This window comes from Calliopsis andreniformis, chromosome 11 (genome assembly GCF_051401765.1).
Source record: "Calliopsis andreniformis isolate RMS-2024a chromosome 11, iyCalAndr_principal, whole genome shotgun sequence".
In the NCBI taxonomy this organism is placed as follows: Eukaryota; Metazoa; Arthropoda; class Insecta; order Hymenoptera; family Andrenidae; genus Calliopsis; species Calliopsis andreniformis.
This window is the reverse complement of record NC_135072.1, coordinates 2,389,038-2,406,793: the sequence shown is the minus strand read 5'-3', so window position 1 is coordinate 2,406,793 and position 17,756 is coordinate 2,389,038.

Genomic DNA, 17,756 nt, shown 5'->3' with positions numbered 1-17,756 from the left:
TCCTCAATCTTCTATCCGCAATCCTCAATCCTCAATCCTCAATCCTCAATCCTCAATCCTCAATGCTCAATCCTCAATCCTCAATCCTCAGTTCTCAATCCTCAATGCTCAACCCTCAAACCTCAACCCTCAACCGTCAGTACTCGTACTCAATCGTCAACACTCAATTCTCAATCCTCAATCTTCAATCCTCATTCTTCAATCCTCAATACCCGATCCTCAATCTTCAATCCTCAATCCTCAATCCTCAATTCTCAATCCTCAATCCTCAGTCCCCAGTCCTCAAACATCAATCCTCAACCCTCAGCCCTCATCCTCAATCCTCAATCCTCAATCCTCAATCCTCAATCCTCGTTCCTCAAACCTCTATCCTCAACCCTCAGTCCTCATCCTCAATTCTCAATTCTCAATCCTCAATCCTCAATCCTCAATATTCAGTCCTCAATAATCAATCTCCAATCCTAGATCCTCAATCCCCAATCTTCAATCCTTAATCCTCAATCTTCAATCTTCAATCCTCAATGCTCAATCCTTAATCCTCAATCCTCAGTCCTCAATCCTCAATCCTCAACCCTCAAACCTCAATCCTCAACCGTCAGTCCTCGTCCTCAATCGTCAACACTCAACCCTCAATCCTCAATCTTCAATCCTCAATACTCAATATTCAATACTCAATCCTCAATCTTCAATCCTCAGTCTTCAATCCTCAATACTCAATCCTCAATCCTCAATCCTCAATCCTCAATCCTCAATCCTCAATCCTGAATCGTCAATCCTCAATCCTCAATCCTCAGTCCTCAATCTTCAATCCTCAATACTCAATCTGCAATCCTCAATCCTCAGTCCTCACTCCTCAATCCTCATTCTTCAATCCTCAATACCGAATCCTCAATCTTCAATCCTCAATCCTCAATCGTCAACCTTCAATCCTGAATACTCAATCTTCAATACTCAATCCTCAATCCTCAATCCTCAATCCTCATTCCTCAATCCTCAATACCCAATCCTCAATCTTCAATCCTCAATCCTCAATCCTCTATCCTCAATCCTCAATCCTCAATCCTCAATCTTCAATCCTCAGTCCCAAATCCTCAATATTCAATACTCACTCCTCAATCCTCAATATTCAATCCTCTATACTCAGTCTTCAATCCTCAATCCTCAATCCTCAATCCTCAATCCTCAATCCTCAATCCTCAATCCTCAATCCTCATTCTTCAGTCCTCAATACCCAATCCTCAATCTTCAATCCTCAATCCTCAATCCTCAATTCTCAATCCTCAATCCTCAATCCTCAATCCTCAATCCTCAATCCTCAATGTTCAATACGCAATACCCAATCCTCAATCTTCTATCCGCAATCCTCAATCCTCCATCCTCAATCCTCAATCCTCAATCCTCAATCCTCAATCCTCAGACCTCAATCCTCAATCCTCAATCGTCAATCTTCAATCCTCAATACTCAATATTCAATCCTCAATCCTCAATCCTCAATCCTCATTCTTCAATCTTCAATACCCAATCCTCAATCCTCAATCCTCAATCCTCAATCCACAATCTTCAATCCTCAGTCCCAAATCCTCAGTCTTCAATACTCACTCCTCAATCCTCAATCTTCAATCCTCAATATTCAGTATTCAATCCCCAATCCTCTATCCTCAATCCTCAATCCTCAATCCTCATTCTTCAATCCTCAATACCCAATCCTCAATCTTCAATCCTCAATGCTCAATCCTCAACCCTCAATCCTCAGTCCTCAATCATCAATCCTCAACCCACAAACCTCAACCCTCAACCGTCAGTACTCGTCCTCAATCGTCAACACTCAATCCTCAATCCACAATCTTCAATCCTCATTCTTCAATCCTCAATACCCAATCCTCAATCTTCAATCCTCAATCCTCAATACACAATTCTCAATCCTCAATCCTCAGTCCCCAGCCCTCAAACCTCAATCCTCAACCCTCAGCCCTCATCCTCAATCCTCAATCCTCAATCCTCAATCCTCAATCCTCAATCTTCAATCCTCAATACTCAATCTTCAATCCTCAATCCTCAATCCTCAATCCTCAATCCTCAAACCTCAATCCTCAAACCTCAAACTACAATTCTGAATCCTCAATCCTGCATCCTCGATTTTCAGCCCTCAGTCCTAAACAATCAGTTGTCAATCCTCAATCCGCAATGGAATATCCTCAATTCACAGTTTTCAATACTCAATACTCGATCTGCAATCTTCAAATCTATATCCACAAACATCAATTCTCATCACTCAACACTGAACGCTCAGTCCTCAATGTTCAATCCTCAATCTTCAATTCTCAATACTCAATATTCAATCCTCCATCCTCAATGCTCAATCGTCAGTCTTCAATCCTCAATACTCAATCTTCATTCCTCAATACTCAATCCTCAATCCTCAATCCTCAATCTTCAATCCTCAATACTCAATCTGCAACCTTCAATCCTCAGTCCTCAATCCTCAATCCTCATTCTTCAATCCTCAATCCTCAATCCTCAATCCTCAATCCTCAATTTTCAATCCTCAATACTCAATCTTCAATCCTCAATCCTCAATCCTCAATACTCAACCCTCAATCGTCAGTCTTCAATCCTCAATACTCAATCTTCAATCCTCAATCCTCAATCCTCAATCCTCAATCCGCTATCTTCAATCCTCAATACTCAATCTGCAATCTTCAATCCTCAATCCTCAATCCTCAATCCTCAATCCTCAATCCTCAGTAATCAATCCTCAATCTTCAATACTCAATCGTCATTCCTCAGTCCTCACTCCTCAATCCTCAATCCTCGTTCCTCAAACCTCAATCCTCAACCCTCAGTCCTCATCCTCAATTCTCAATTCTCAATCCTCGATCCTCAATCCTCAATACTCAATCCTCAATAATCGCTCTCCAGTCCTAGATCCTCAATCCCCAATCTTCAATGCTTGATCCTCAATCTTCAATCCTCAATCCCCAGTACTCAATCTTCAATCCTCAATGCTCAATCCTCAATCCTCAATCCTCAGTCCTCAATCCTCAACCCTCAACCCTCAAACCTCAATCCTCAACCGTCAGTCCTCGTCCTCAATCGTCAACACTCAATCCTCAATCCTCAATCTTCAATCCTCAATACTCAATATTCAATACTCAATCCTCAATCTTCAATCCTCAATCTTCAATCCTCAATCCTCAATCCTCAATACTCAATCCTCAATCCTCAATCCTCAATCCTCAATCCTCATTCTTCAATCCTCAATACCCAATCCTCAATCTTCAATCCTCAATACTCAATCCTCAATCCTCGGTCCCACATCCTCAATCTTCAATATTCAATCCTCAGTCCCACATCCTCAATCTTCAATACTCACTCCTCAATCCTGAATCTTCAATCCTCAATACTCAGTCTTCAATCCTCAATCCTCAATCCTCAATCCTCAATCCTCAATCCTCATTCTTCAATCCTCAATACCCAATCCTCAATTTTCAATCCTCAATCCTCAATCCTCAATTCTAAATCCTCAATCCTCAATCCTCAATCCTCAATCCTCAATCCTCAATCTTAATCTTCAATCCTCAGTACTCAATCTTCAATCCTCAATCCTCAATCCTCAATACTCAATCCTCAATCCTCAATCTTCAATCCTCAATACTCAATCTTCAATCCTCAATCCTCAGTCTTCAATCCTCAATCCTCAGTGCTCAATCCTCAATCCTCAACCCTCAAACCTCAACCCTCAACCGTCAGTACTCGTCCTCAATCGTCAACACTCAATCCTCAATCCACAATCTTCAATCCTCATTCTTCAATCCTCAATACCCAATCCTCAGTCTTCAATCCTCAATCCTCAATCCTCAATTCTCAATCCTCAATCCTCAGTCTCCAGTCCTCAAAGCTCAATCCTCAACCCTCAGCCCTCATGCTCAATCCTCAATCCTCAATCCTCAATCCTCAATCCTCAATCTTCAATCTTCAATACTCAATCTTCAATCCTCAATCCTCAATCGTCAATCCTCAATCCTCAAACCTCAATCCTCAAACCTCAAACCTCAATTCTGAATCCTCAATCTTGCATCCTCGATCTTCAGCCCTCAGTCCTAAACAATCAGTTGTCAATCCTCAATCCGCAATGGAATATCCTCAATTCACAGTTTTCAATACTCAATACTCGATCTGCAATCTTCAAATCTCTATCCACAAACATCAATTCTCATCACTCAACACTGAACGCTCAGTCCTCAATGTTCAATCCTCAATCTTCAATTCTCAATCTTCAATCCTCAATACTGAACTTTCAATCCTCAATCCTCAATCCTCAATCCTCAATTTTCAATCCTCAATCTTCAATCCTCAATACTCAATATTCAATCCTCCATCCTCAATGCTCAATCGTCAGTCTTCAATCCTCAATACTCAATCTTCATTCCTCAATACTCAATCCTCAATCCTCAATCCTCAATCTTCAATCCTCAACACTCAATCTGCAACCTTCAATCCTCAGTCCTCAATCCTCAATCCTCATTCTTCAATCCTCAATCCTCAATCCTCAATCCTCAATCCTCAATTTTCAATCCTCAATACTCAATCTTCAATCCTCAATCCTCAATCCTCAATCCTCAACCCTCAATCGTCAGTCTTCAATTATCAATACTCAATCTTCAATCCTCAATCCTCAATCCTCAATCCTCAATCCGCTATCTTCAATCCTCAATACTCAATCTGCAATCTTCAATCCTCAATCCTCAATCCTCAATCCTCATTCTCCAATCCTCAATCCTGAGGCCTCAAACCTCAATTCTGAATCCTCAATCCAGCATCCTCAATCTTCAGCCCTCAGTCCTCAACAATCAGTTGTCAATCCTCAATCCCCAATAGAATATCCTCAATTCACAGTTTTCAATGCTCAATACTCAATCTGCAATCTTCAAATCTCTATCCACAAACATCAATTCTCATCACTCGACCCTGAGCGCTCAGACCTCAATGTTCAATCCTCAATCCTGAATTCTCAATCTTCACTTCTCAATACTGAACCTTCAATCCTCAATCCTCAATCCTCAATCCTCGGTCCCACATCCTCAATCTTCAATATTCAATCCTCAGTCCCACATCCTCAATCTTCAATACTCACTCCTCAATCCTGAATCTTCAATCCTCAATACTCAGTCTTCAATCCTCAATCCTCAATCCTCAATCCTCAATCCTCAATCCTCATTCTTCAATCCTCAATACCCAATCCTCAATCTTCAATCCTCAATCCTCAATCGTCAATTCTAAATCCTCAATCCTCAATCCTCAATCCTGAATCCTCAATCCTCAATCTTAATCTTCAATCCTCAGTACTCAATCTTCAATCCTCAATCCTCAATCCTCAATACTCAATCCTCAATCCTCAATCTTCAATCCTCAATACTCAATCTTCAATCCTCAATCCTCAATCTTCAATCCTCAATCCTCAGTGCTCAATCCTCAATCCTCAACCCTCAAACCTCAACCCTCAACCGTCAGTACTCGTCCTCAATCGTCAACACTCAATCCTCAATCCACAATCTTCAATCCTCATTCTTCAATCCTCAATACCCAATCCTCAGTCTTCAATCCTCAATCCTCAATCCTCAATTCTCAATCCTCAATCCTCAGTCCCCAGTCCTCAAAGCTCAATCCTCAACCCTCAGCCCTCATGCTCAATCCTCAATCCTCAATCCTCAATCCTCAATCCTCAATCTTCAATCCTCAATACTCAATCTTCAATCCTCAATCCTCAATCCTCAATCCTCAATCCTCAAACCTCAATCCTCAAACCTCAAACCTCAATTCTGAGTCCTCAATCTTGCATCCTCGATCTTCAGCCCTCAGTCCTAAACAATCAGTTGTCAATCCTCAATCCGCAATGGAATATCCTCAATTCACAGTTTTCAATACCCAATACTCGATCTGCAATCTTCAAATCTCTATCCACAAACATCAATACTCATCACTCAGCACTGAACGCTCAGTCCTCAATGTTCAATCCTCAATCTTCAATTCTCAATCTTCAATCCTCAATACTGAACTTTCAATCCTCAATCCTCAATCCTCGATCCTCAATTTTCAATCCTCAATCTTCAATCCTCAATACTCAATATTCAATCCTCCATCCTCAATGCTCAATCGTCAGTCTTCAATCCTCAATACTCAATCTTCATTCCTCAATACTCAATCCTCAATCCTCAATTCTCAATCGTCAATCCTCAATACTCAACCTGCAACCTTCAATCCTCAGTCCTCAATCCTCAATCCTCATTCTTCAATCCTCAATCCTCAATCCTCAATCCTCAATCCTCAATTTTCAATCCTCAATACTCAATCTTCAATCCTCAATCCTCAATCCTCAATCCTCAACCCTCAATCGTCAGTCTTCAATTATCAATACTCAATCTTCAATCCTCAATCCTCAATCCTCAATCCTCAATCCGCTATCTTGAATCCTCAATACTCAATCTGCAATCTTCAATCCTCAATCCTCAATCCTCAATCCTCATTCTCCAATCCTCAATCCTCAGTCCTCAAACCTCAATTCTGAATCCTCAATCCAGCATCCTCAATCTTCAGCCCTCAGTCCTCAACAATCAGTTGTCAATCCTCAATCCCCAATAGAATATCCTCAATTCACAGTTTTCAATGCTCAATACTCAATCTGCAATCTTCAAATCTCTATCCACAAACATCAATTCTCATCACTCGACCCTGAGCGCTCAGACCTCAATGTTCAATCCTCAATCCTGAATTCTCAATCTTCAATCCTCAATACTGAACCTTCAATCCTCAATCCTCAATCCTCAATCCTCAATCCTCAATCCTCAATCCTCAATCCTCAGTAATCAATCCTCAATCTTCAATACTCAATCGTCGTTCCTCAGTCCTCACTCCTCAATCCACAATCCTCGTTCCTCAAACCTCAATCCTCAACCCTCAGTCCTCATCCTCAATTCTCAATTCTCAATCCTCGATCCTCAATCCTCAATACTCAATCCTCAATAATCAATCTCCAGTCCTAGATCCTCAATCCCCAATCTTCAATCCTTGATCCTCAATCTTCAATCCTCAATCCCCAGTACTCAATCTTCAATCCTCAATGCTCAATCCGCAATCCTCAATCCTCAGTCCTCAATCCTCAACCCTCAACCCTCAAACCTCAATCCTCAACCGTCAGTCCTCGTCCTCAATCGTCAACACTCAATCCTCAATCCTCAATCTTCAATCCTCATTACTCAATATTCAATACTCAATCCTCAATCTTCAATCCTCAATCTTCAATCCTCAATCCTCAATCCTCAATACTCAATCCTCAATCCTCAATCCTCAATCCTCAATCCTCATTCTTCAATCCTCAATACCCAATCCTCAATCTTCAATCCTCAATACTCAATCCTCAATCATCGGTCCCACATCCTCAATCTTCAATATTCAATCCTCAGTCCCACATCCTCAATCATCAATACTCACTCCTCAATCCTGAATCTTCAATCCTCAATACTCAGTCTTCAATCCTCAATCCTCAATCCTCAATCCTCAATCCTCAATCCTCATTCTTCAATCCTCAATACCCAATCCTCAATCTTCAATCCTCAATCCTCAATCCTCAATTCTAAATCCTCAATCCTCAATCCTCAATCCTCAATCCTCAATCCTCAATCTTAATCTTCAATCGTCAGTACTCAATCTTCAATCCTCAATCCTCAATCCTCAATACTCAATCCTCAATCCTCAATCCTCAATCCTCAATACTCAATCTTCAATCCTCAATCCTCAATCTTCAATCCTCAATCCTCAGTGCTCAATCCTCAATCCTCAACCCTCAAACCTCAACCCTCAACCGTCAGTACTCGTCCTCAATCGTCAACACTCAATCCTCAATCCACAATCTTCAATCCTCATTCTTCAATCCTCAATACCCAATCCTCAGTCTTCAATCCTCAATCCTCAATCCTCAATTCTCAATCCTCAATCCTCAGTCTCCAGTCCTCAAAGCTCAATCCTCAACCCTCAGCCCTCATGCTCAATCCTCAATCCTCAATCCTCAATCCTCAATCCTCAATCTTCAATCTTCAATACTCAATCTTCAATCCTCAATCCTCAATCGTCAATCCTCAATCCTCAAACCTCAATCCTCAAACCTCAAACCTCAATTCTGAATCCTCAATCTTGCATCCTCGATCTTCAGCCCTCAGTCCTAAACAATCAGTTGTCAATCCTCAATCCGCAATGGAATATCCTCAATTCACAGTTTTCAATACTCAATACTCGATCTGCAATCTTCAAATCTCTATCCACAAACATCAATTCTCATCACTCAACACTGAACGCTCAGTCCTCAATGTTCAATCCTCAATCTTCAATTCTCAATCTTCAATCCTCAATACTGAACTTTCAATCCTCAATCCTCAATCCTCAATCCTCAATTTTCAATCCTCAATCTTCAATCCTCAATACTCAATATTCAATCCTCCATCCTCAATGCTCAATCGTCAGTCTTCAATCCTCAATACTCAATCTTCATTCCTCAATACTCAATCCTCAATCCTCAATCCTCAATCTTCAATCCTCAACACTCAATCTGCAACCTTCAATCCTCAGTCCTCAATCCTCAATCCTCATTCTTCAATCCTCAATCCTCAATCCTCAATCCTCAATCCTCAATTTTCAATCCTCAATACTCAATCTTCAATCCTCAATCCTCAATCCTCAATCCTCAACCCTCAATCGTCAGTCTTCAATTATCAATACTCAATCTTCAATCCTCAATCCTCAATCCTCAATCCTCAATCCGCTATCTTCAATCCTCAATACTCAATCTGCAATCTTCAATCCTCAATCCTCAATCCTCAATCCTCATTCTCCAATCCTCAATCCTGAGGCCTCAAACCTCAATTCTGAATCCTCAATCCAGCATCCTCAATCTTCAGCCCTCAGTCCTCAACAATCAGTTGTCAATCCTCAATCCCCAATAGAATATCCTCAATTCACAGTTTTCAATGCTCAATACTCAATCTGCAATCTTCAAATCTCTATCCACAAACATCAATTCTCATCACTCGACCCTGAGCGCTCAGACCTCAATGTTCAATCCTCAATCCTGAATTCTCAATCTTCACTTCTCAATACTGAACCTTCAATCCTCAATCCTCAATCCTCAATCCTCGGTCCCACATCCTCAATCTTCAATATTCAATCCTCAGTCCCACATCCTCAATCTTCAATACTCACTCCTCAATCCTGAATCTTCAATCCTCAATACTCAGTCTTCAATCCTCAATCCTCAATCCTCAATCCTCAATCCTCAATCCTCATTCTTCAATCCTCAATACCCAATCCTCAATCTTCAATCCTCAATCCTCAATCGTCAATTCTAAATCCTCAATCCTCAATCCTCAATCCTGAATCCTCAATCCTCAATCTTAATCTTCAATCCTCAGTACTCAATCTTCAATCCTCAATCCTCAATCCTCAATACTCAATCCTCAATCCTCAATCTTCAATCCTCAATACTCAATCTTCAATCCTCAATCCTCAATCTTCAATCCTCAATCCTCAGTGCTCAATCCTCAATCCTCAACCCTCAAACCTCAACCCTCAACCGTCAGTACTCGTCCTCAATCGTCAACACTCAATCCTCAATCCACAATCTTCAATCCTCATTCTTCAATCCTCAATACCCAATCCTCAGTCTTCAATCCTCAATCCTCAATCCTCAATTCTCAATCCTCAATCCTCAGTCCCCAGTCCTCAAAGCTCAATCCTCAACCCTCAGCCCTCATGCTCAATCCTCAATCCTCAATCCTCAATCCTCAATCCTCAATCTTCAATCCTCAATACTCAATCTTCAATCCTCAATCCTCAATCCTCAATCCTCAATCCTCAAACCTCAATCCTCAAACCTCAAACCTCAATTCTGAGTCCTCAATCTTGCATCCTCGATCTTCAGCCCTCAGTCCTAAACAATCAGTTGTCAATCCTCAATCCGCAATGGAATATCCTCAATTCACAGTTTTCAATACCCAATACTCGATCTGCAATCTTCAAATCTCTATCCACAAACATCAATTCTCATCACTCGACCCTGAGCGCTCAGACCTCAATGTTCAATCCTCAATCCTGAATTCTCAATCTTCAATCCTCAATACTGAACCTTCAATCCTCAATCCTCAATCCTCAATCCTCAATCCTCAATCCTCAATCCTCAATCCTCAGTAATCAATCCTCAATCTTCAATACTCAATCGTCGTTCCTCAGTCCTCACTCCTCAATCCACAATCCTCGTTCCTCAAACCTCAATCCTCAACCCTCAGTCCTCATCCTCAATTCTCAATTCTCAATCCTCGATCCTCAATCCTCAATACTCAATCCTCAATAATCAATCTCCAGTCCTAGATCCTCAATCCCCAATCTTCAATCCTTGATCCTCAATCTTCAATCCTCAATCCCCAGTACTCAATCTTCAATCCTCAATGCTCAATCCGCAATCCTCAATCCTCAGTCCTCAATCCTCAACCCTCAACCCTCAAACCTCAATCCTCAACCGTCAGTCCTCGTCCTCAATCGTCAACACTCAATCCTCAATCCTCAATCTTCAATCCTCATTACTCAATATTCAATACTCAATCCTCAATCTTCAATCCTCAATCTTCAATCCTCAATCCTCAATCCTCAATACTCAATCCTCAATCCTCAATCCTCAATCCTCAATCCTCATTCTTCAATCCTCAATACCCAATCCTCAATCTTCAATCCTCAATACTCAATCCTCAATCCTCGGTCCCACATCCTCAATCTTCAATATTCAATCCTCAGTCCCACATCCTCAATCATCAATACTCACTCCTCAATCCTGAATCTTCAATCCTCAATACTCAGTCTTCAATCCTCAATCCTCAATCCTCAATCCTCAATCCTCAATCCTCATTCTTCAATCCTCAATACCCAATCCTCAATCTTCAATCCTCAATCCTCAATCCTCAATTCTAAATCCTCAATCCTCAATCCTCAATCCTCAATCCTCAATCCTCAATCTTAATCTTCAATCGTCAGTACTCAATCTTCAATCCTCAATCCTCAATCCTCAATACTCAATCCTCAATCCTCAATCCTCAATCCTCAATACTCAATCTTCAATCCTCAATCCTCAATCTTCAATCCTCAATCCTCAGTGCTCAATCCTCAATCCTCAACCCTCAAACCTCAACCCTCAACCGTCAGTACTCGTCCTCAATCGTCAACACTCAATCCTCAATCCACAATCTTCAATCCTCATTCTTCAATCCTCAATACCCAATCCTCAGTCTTCAATCCTCAATCCCAATCCTCAATTCTCAATCCTCAATCCTCAGTCCCCAGTCCTCAAAGCTCAATCCTCAACCCTCAGCCCTCATGCTCAATCCTCAATCCTCAATCCTCAATCCTCAATCCTCAATCTTCAATCCTCAATACTCAATCTTCAATCCTCAATCCTCAATCCTCAATCCTCAATCCTCAAACCTCAATCCTCAAACCTCAAACCTCAATTCTGAATCCTCAATCTTGCATCCTCGCTCTTCAGCCCTCAGTCCTAAACAATCAGTTGTCAATCCTCAATCCGCAATGGAATATCCTCAATTCACAGTTTTCAATACTCAATACTCGATCTGCAATCTTCAAATCTCTATCCACAAACATCAATTCTCATCACTCAACACTGAACGCTCAGTCCTCAATGTTCAATCCTCAATCTTCAATTCTCAACCTTCAATCCTCAATAATCAATATTCAATCCTCCAACCTCAATCCTCAATCGTCAGTCTTCAATCCTCAATACTCAATCTTCAATCCTCAATACGCAATCTTCAATCCTCAATACTCAATCTGCAATCTTCAATCCTGAATCCTCAATCTTCAATCCTCATTCTACAATCCTCAATCCTCTGTCCTCAACCTCAATTCTGAATCCTCAATCCTGCATCCTCAATCTTCAGCCCTCAGTCCTCAACAATCAGTTGTCAATCCTCAATCCCCAATAGAATATCCTCAATTCACAGTTTTCAATACTCAATACTCAATCTGCAATCTTCAAATCTCTATCCACAAACATCAATCCTCATCACTCGACCCTGAGCGCTCAGACCTTAATGTTCAATCCTCAATCCTCAATTCTCAATCTTCAATCCTCAATACTGAACTTTCAATCCTCAATCCTCAATCCTCAATACTCAATCCTCAATCCTCAATCCTCAGTAATCAATCCTCAATCTTCAATACTCAATCGTCATTCCTCAGCCCTTAATCCTCAATCCTCAATCCTCGTTCCTCAAACCTCAATCCTCAACCCTCAGTCCTCATCCTCAATTCTCAATCCTCAACCCTCAATCCTCAATCCTCAATATTCAGTCCTCAATAATCAATCTCCAATCCTAGATCCTCAATCCCCAATCTTCAATCCTTAATCCTCAATCTTCAATCCTCAATTCCCAGTCCTCAATCTTCAATCCTCAATGCTCAATCCTTAATCCTCAATCCTCAGTCCTCAATCCTCAATCCTCAACCCTCAAACCTCAATCCTCAACCGTCAGTCCTCGTCCTCAATCGTCAACACTCAACTCTCAATCCTCAATCTTCAATCCTCAATATTCAATATTCAATACTCAATCCTCAACCTTCAATCCTCAATCTTCAATCCTCAATACTCAATCCTCAATCCTCAATCCTCAATCCTCAATCCTCAATTCTCAACCCTCAATCCTCAGTCCTCAGACCTCAAACCTCAACCCTCTAACGTCAGAACTCATCCTCAATCCTCAATCCTCAATCCTCAATCCTCAATCTTCAATCCTCAATACTCAATCTTCAATCCTCAATCCTCAATCCTCAATCCTCAATCCTCAATCCTCAATCCTCAATCGTCAACCTTCAATCCTCAATACTCAATCCTCAATCCTCAGTAATCAATCCTCAATCTTCAATACTCAATCGTCATTCCTCAGTCCTCAATCCTCAATCCTCAATCCTCGTTCCTCAAACCTCAATCCTCAACCCTCAGTCCTCATCCTCAATTCTCAATTCTCAATCCTCAATCCTCAATCCTCAATATTCAATCCTCAATAATCAATCTCCAATTCTAGATCCTCAATCCCAAATCTTCAATCCTTAATCCTCAATATTCAATCCTCAATCCCCAGTCCTCAATCTTCAATCCTCAATGTTCAATCCTTAATCCTCAATCCTCAGTCCTCAATCCTCAATCCTCAAACCTCAAACCTCAATCCTCAACCGTCAGTCCTCGTCCTCAATCGTCAACACTCAACCCTCAATCCTCAATCTTCAATCCTCAATACTCAATATTCAATACTCAATCCTCAATCTTCAATCCTCAATCTTCAATCCTCAATACTCGATCCTCAATCCTCAATCCTCAATCCTCAATCCTCAATATTCAATCCTCAGTCACACATACTCAATCTTCAATACTCACTCCTCAATCCTGAATCTTCAATCCTCAATACTCAGTCTTCAATCCTCAATCCTCAATCCTCAATCCTCAATCCTCAATCCTCATTCTTCAATCCTCAATACCTCATTCCTAAATCTTCAATCCTCAATCCTCAATCCTCAATTCTAAATCCTCAATCCTCAATCCTCAATCCTCAATCCTCAATCCTCAATCTTAATCTTCAATCCTCAGTACTCAATCTTCAATCCTCAATCCTCAATCCTCAATACTCAATCCTCAATCCTCAATCTTCAATCCTCAATACTCAATCTTCAATCCTCAATCCTCAATCCTCAATCCTCAATCCTCAATCCTCAATCCTCAATCGTCAACCTTCAATCCTCAATACTCAATCTTCAATCCTCAATCCTCAATACTCAATACTCAATCCTCATTCTTCAATCCTCAATCCTCATTCTTCAATCCTCAATACCCAATCCTCAATCCTCAATCCTCAATCCTCAATCCTCATTCTTCAATCCTCAGTACCCAATCCACAATCTTCATTCCTCAATCCTCAATCATCAATTCTCAATCCTCAATCCTCAATCTTCAATCCTCGATGCTCAGTCCTCAATCCTCAATCCTCAGTGTTCAATCCTCAATCCTCAACCCTCAAACCTCAACCCTCAACCGTCAGTACTCGTCCTCAACCGTCAACACTCAATCCTCAATCCACAATCTTCAATCATCATTCTTCAATCCTCAATACCCAATCCACAATCTTCATTCCTCAATCCTCAATCATCAATTCGCAATCCTCAATCCTCAATCTTCAATCCTCAATGCTCAATCCTCAATCCTCAATCCTCAGTCCTCAATCCTCAATGCTCAACCCTCAAACCTCAACCCTCAACCGTCGGTACTCGTCCTCAATCGTCAACACTCAATCCTCAATCCTCAATCTTCAATCCTCATTCTTCAATCCTCAATACCCGATCCTCAATCTTCAATCCTCAATCCTCAATCCTCAATTCTCAATCCTCAATCCTCAGACCCCAGTCCTCAAACCTCAATCCTCAACCCTCAGTCCTCATCCTCAATTCTCAATTCTCAATCCTCAATCCTCAATCCTCAATATTCAATCCTCAATAATCAATCTCCAATCCTAGATCCTCAATCCCCAATCTTCAATCCTTAATCCTCAATATTCAATCCTCAATTCCCAGTCCTCAATCTTCAATCCTCAATGTTCAATCATTAATCCTCAATCCTCAGTCCTCAATCCTCAATCCTCAACCCTCAAACCTCAATCCTCAACCGTCAGTCCTCGTCCTCAATCGTCAACACTCAACACTCAATCCTCAATCTTCAATCCTCAGTACTCAATATTCAATACTCAATCCTCAATGTTCAATCCTCAATTTTCAATCCTCAATCCTCAATCCTCAATCCTCAATCCTCAATCCTCAATCCTCAATCCTCAATCCTCAATCGTCAATCTTCAATCCTCAATACTCAATCTTCAATCCTCAATCCTCAATACACAATACTCAATCCTCACTCTTCAATCCTCAATACCCAATCCTCAATCTTCAATCCTCAATCCTCAATCCTCTATCCTCAATCCTCAATCTTCAATCCTCAATCCTCAATCCTCAATCTTCTATCCGCAATCCTCAATCCTCAATCCTCAATCCTCAATCCTCAATCCACAATCCTCAATCTTCAATCCTCAATCCTCAATCCTCAATCCTCATTTTTCAATCCTCAACACCCAATTCTCAATCTTCAATCCTCAACCCTCAACCCACAATTCTCAATCCTCTATCCTCAATCCTCAATTCTGAATCCTCAATCTTCATTCCTCAATACTCAATCTTCAATCCTCAATCCTCAATCCTCAATCCTCAATCCTCAATCCTCAATCCTCAATCCTCAATCCTCAATCCTCAGTAATCAACACTCAATCCTCAATACTCTATCGTCAGTCCTCAGTCCTCAATCCTCAACCCTCAATCCTCGTTCCTCAAACCTAAATCCTCAACCCTCAGCCCTCATCCTCAATTCTCAATTCTCAATACTCAATCCTCAATCCTTAATCTTCAATCCTCAATAATCAATCTCCAATCCCAGATACTCAATCCCCAATCCTCAATCCTTAATCCTCAATCTTCAATCCTCAATCCCTAGTCCTCAATCTCCAATCCTCAATGCTCAATCCTCAATCCTCAATCCTCAGTCCTCAATCCTCAATGCTCAACCCTCAAAGCTCAACCCTCAACCGTCAGTACTCGTCCTCAATCGTCAACACTCAATCCTCAATCCTCAATCTTCAATCCTCATTCTTCAATCCTCAATACCCGATCCTCAATCTTCAATCCTCAATCCTCAATCCTCAATACTCAATCCTCAATCCTCAGACCCCAGTCCTCAAACCTCAATCCTCAACCCTCAGTCCTCATCCTCAATTCTCAATTCTCAATCCTCAATCCTCAATCCTCAATATTCAATCCTCAATAATCAATCTCCAATCCTAAATCCTCAATCCCCAATCTTCAATCCTTAATCCTCAATATTCAATCCTCAATTCCCAGTCCTCAATCTTCAATCCTCAATGTTCAATCCTTAATCCTCAATCCTCAGTCCTCAATCCTCAATCCTCAACCCTCAAACCTCAATCCTCAACCGTCAGTCCTCGTCCTCAATCGTCAACACTCAACACTCAATCCTCAATCTTCAATCCTCAGTACTCAATATTCAATACTCAATCCTCAATCTTCAATCCTCAATCTTCAATCCTCAATACTCAATCCTCAATCCTCAATCCTCAATCCTCAATACTCAATATTCAATGCTCAGTCACACATACTCAATCTTCAATACTCACTCCTCAATCCTGAACCTTCAATCCTCAATACTCAGTCTCCAATCCTCAATCCTCAATCCTCAATACTCAATCCTGAATCCTCAATGCTCAACCCTCAAACCTCAACCCTCAACCGTCAGTACTCGTCCTCAATCGTCAACACTCAATCCTCAATCCTCAATCCTCAATCCTCAATACTCAATATTCAATCCTCAATCCACAATCTTCAATCCTCAATACTCAATATCCAGTCCTCAATCCTCAATCCTCAATCCTCAATCTTCAATCCTCAATCCTCAATCCTCAATCCTCAATCCTCATTCTTCAATCCTCAATACCCAATCCACAATCTTCATTCCTCAATCCTCAATCATCAATTCTCAATCCTCAATCCTCAATCTTCAATCCTCAATGCTCAATCCTCAATCCTCAATCCTCAGCCCTCAATCCTCAATGCTCAACCCTCAAACCTCAACCCTCAACCGTCAGTACTCGTCCTCAATCGTCAACACTCAATCCTCAATCCTCAATCTTCAATCCTCAATACTCAATATTCAATACTCAATCCTCAATCTTCAATCCTCAATCTTCAATCCTCAATACTCAATCCTCAATCCTCAATCCTCAATCCTCAATCCTCAATATTCAATGCTCAGTCACACATACTCAATCTTCAATACTCACTCCTCATTCCTGAATCTTCAATCCTCAATACTCAGTCTCCAATCCTCAATCCTCTATCCTCAATCCTCAATCCTCATTCTTCAATCCTCAATACCTCATTCCTCAATCTTCAATCCTCAATCCTCAATCCTCAATTCTAAATCCTCAATCCTCAATCCTCAATCCTCAATCCTCAATCCTCAATCCTCAATCTTAATCTTCAATCCTCAGTACTCAATCTTCAATCCTCAATCCTCAATCCTCAATACTCAATCCTCAATCCTCAATCTTCAATCCTCAATACTCAATCTTCAATCCTCAATCCTCGATCCTCAATCCTCAATCCTCAATCCTCAATCCTCAATCGTCAATCTTCAATCCTCAATACTCAATCTTCAATCCGCAATCCTCAATACTCAATACTCAATCCTCATTCTTCAATCCTCAATCCTCATTCTTCAATCCTCAATACCCAATCCTCAATCCTCAATCCACAATCCTCAATTCTCATTCTTCAATCCTCAATACCCAATCCACAATCTTCATTCCTCAATCCTCAATCATCAATTCTCAATCCTCAATCCTCAATCTTCAATCCTCAATGCTCAATCCTCAATCCTCAATCCTCAGTCCTCAATCCTCAATCCTCAACCCTCAAACCTCAACCCTCAACCGTCAGTACTCGTCCTCAATCGTCAACACTCAATCCTCAATCCACAATCTTCAACCCTCATTCTTCAATCCTCATTACCCAATCCTCAATCTTCAATCCTCAATCCTCAA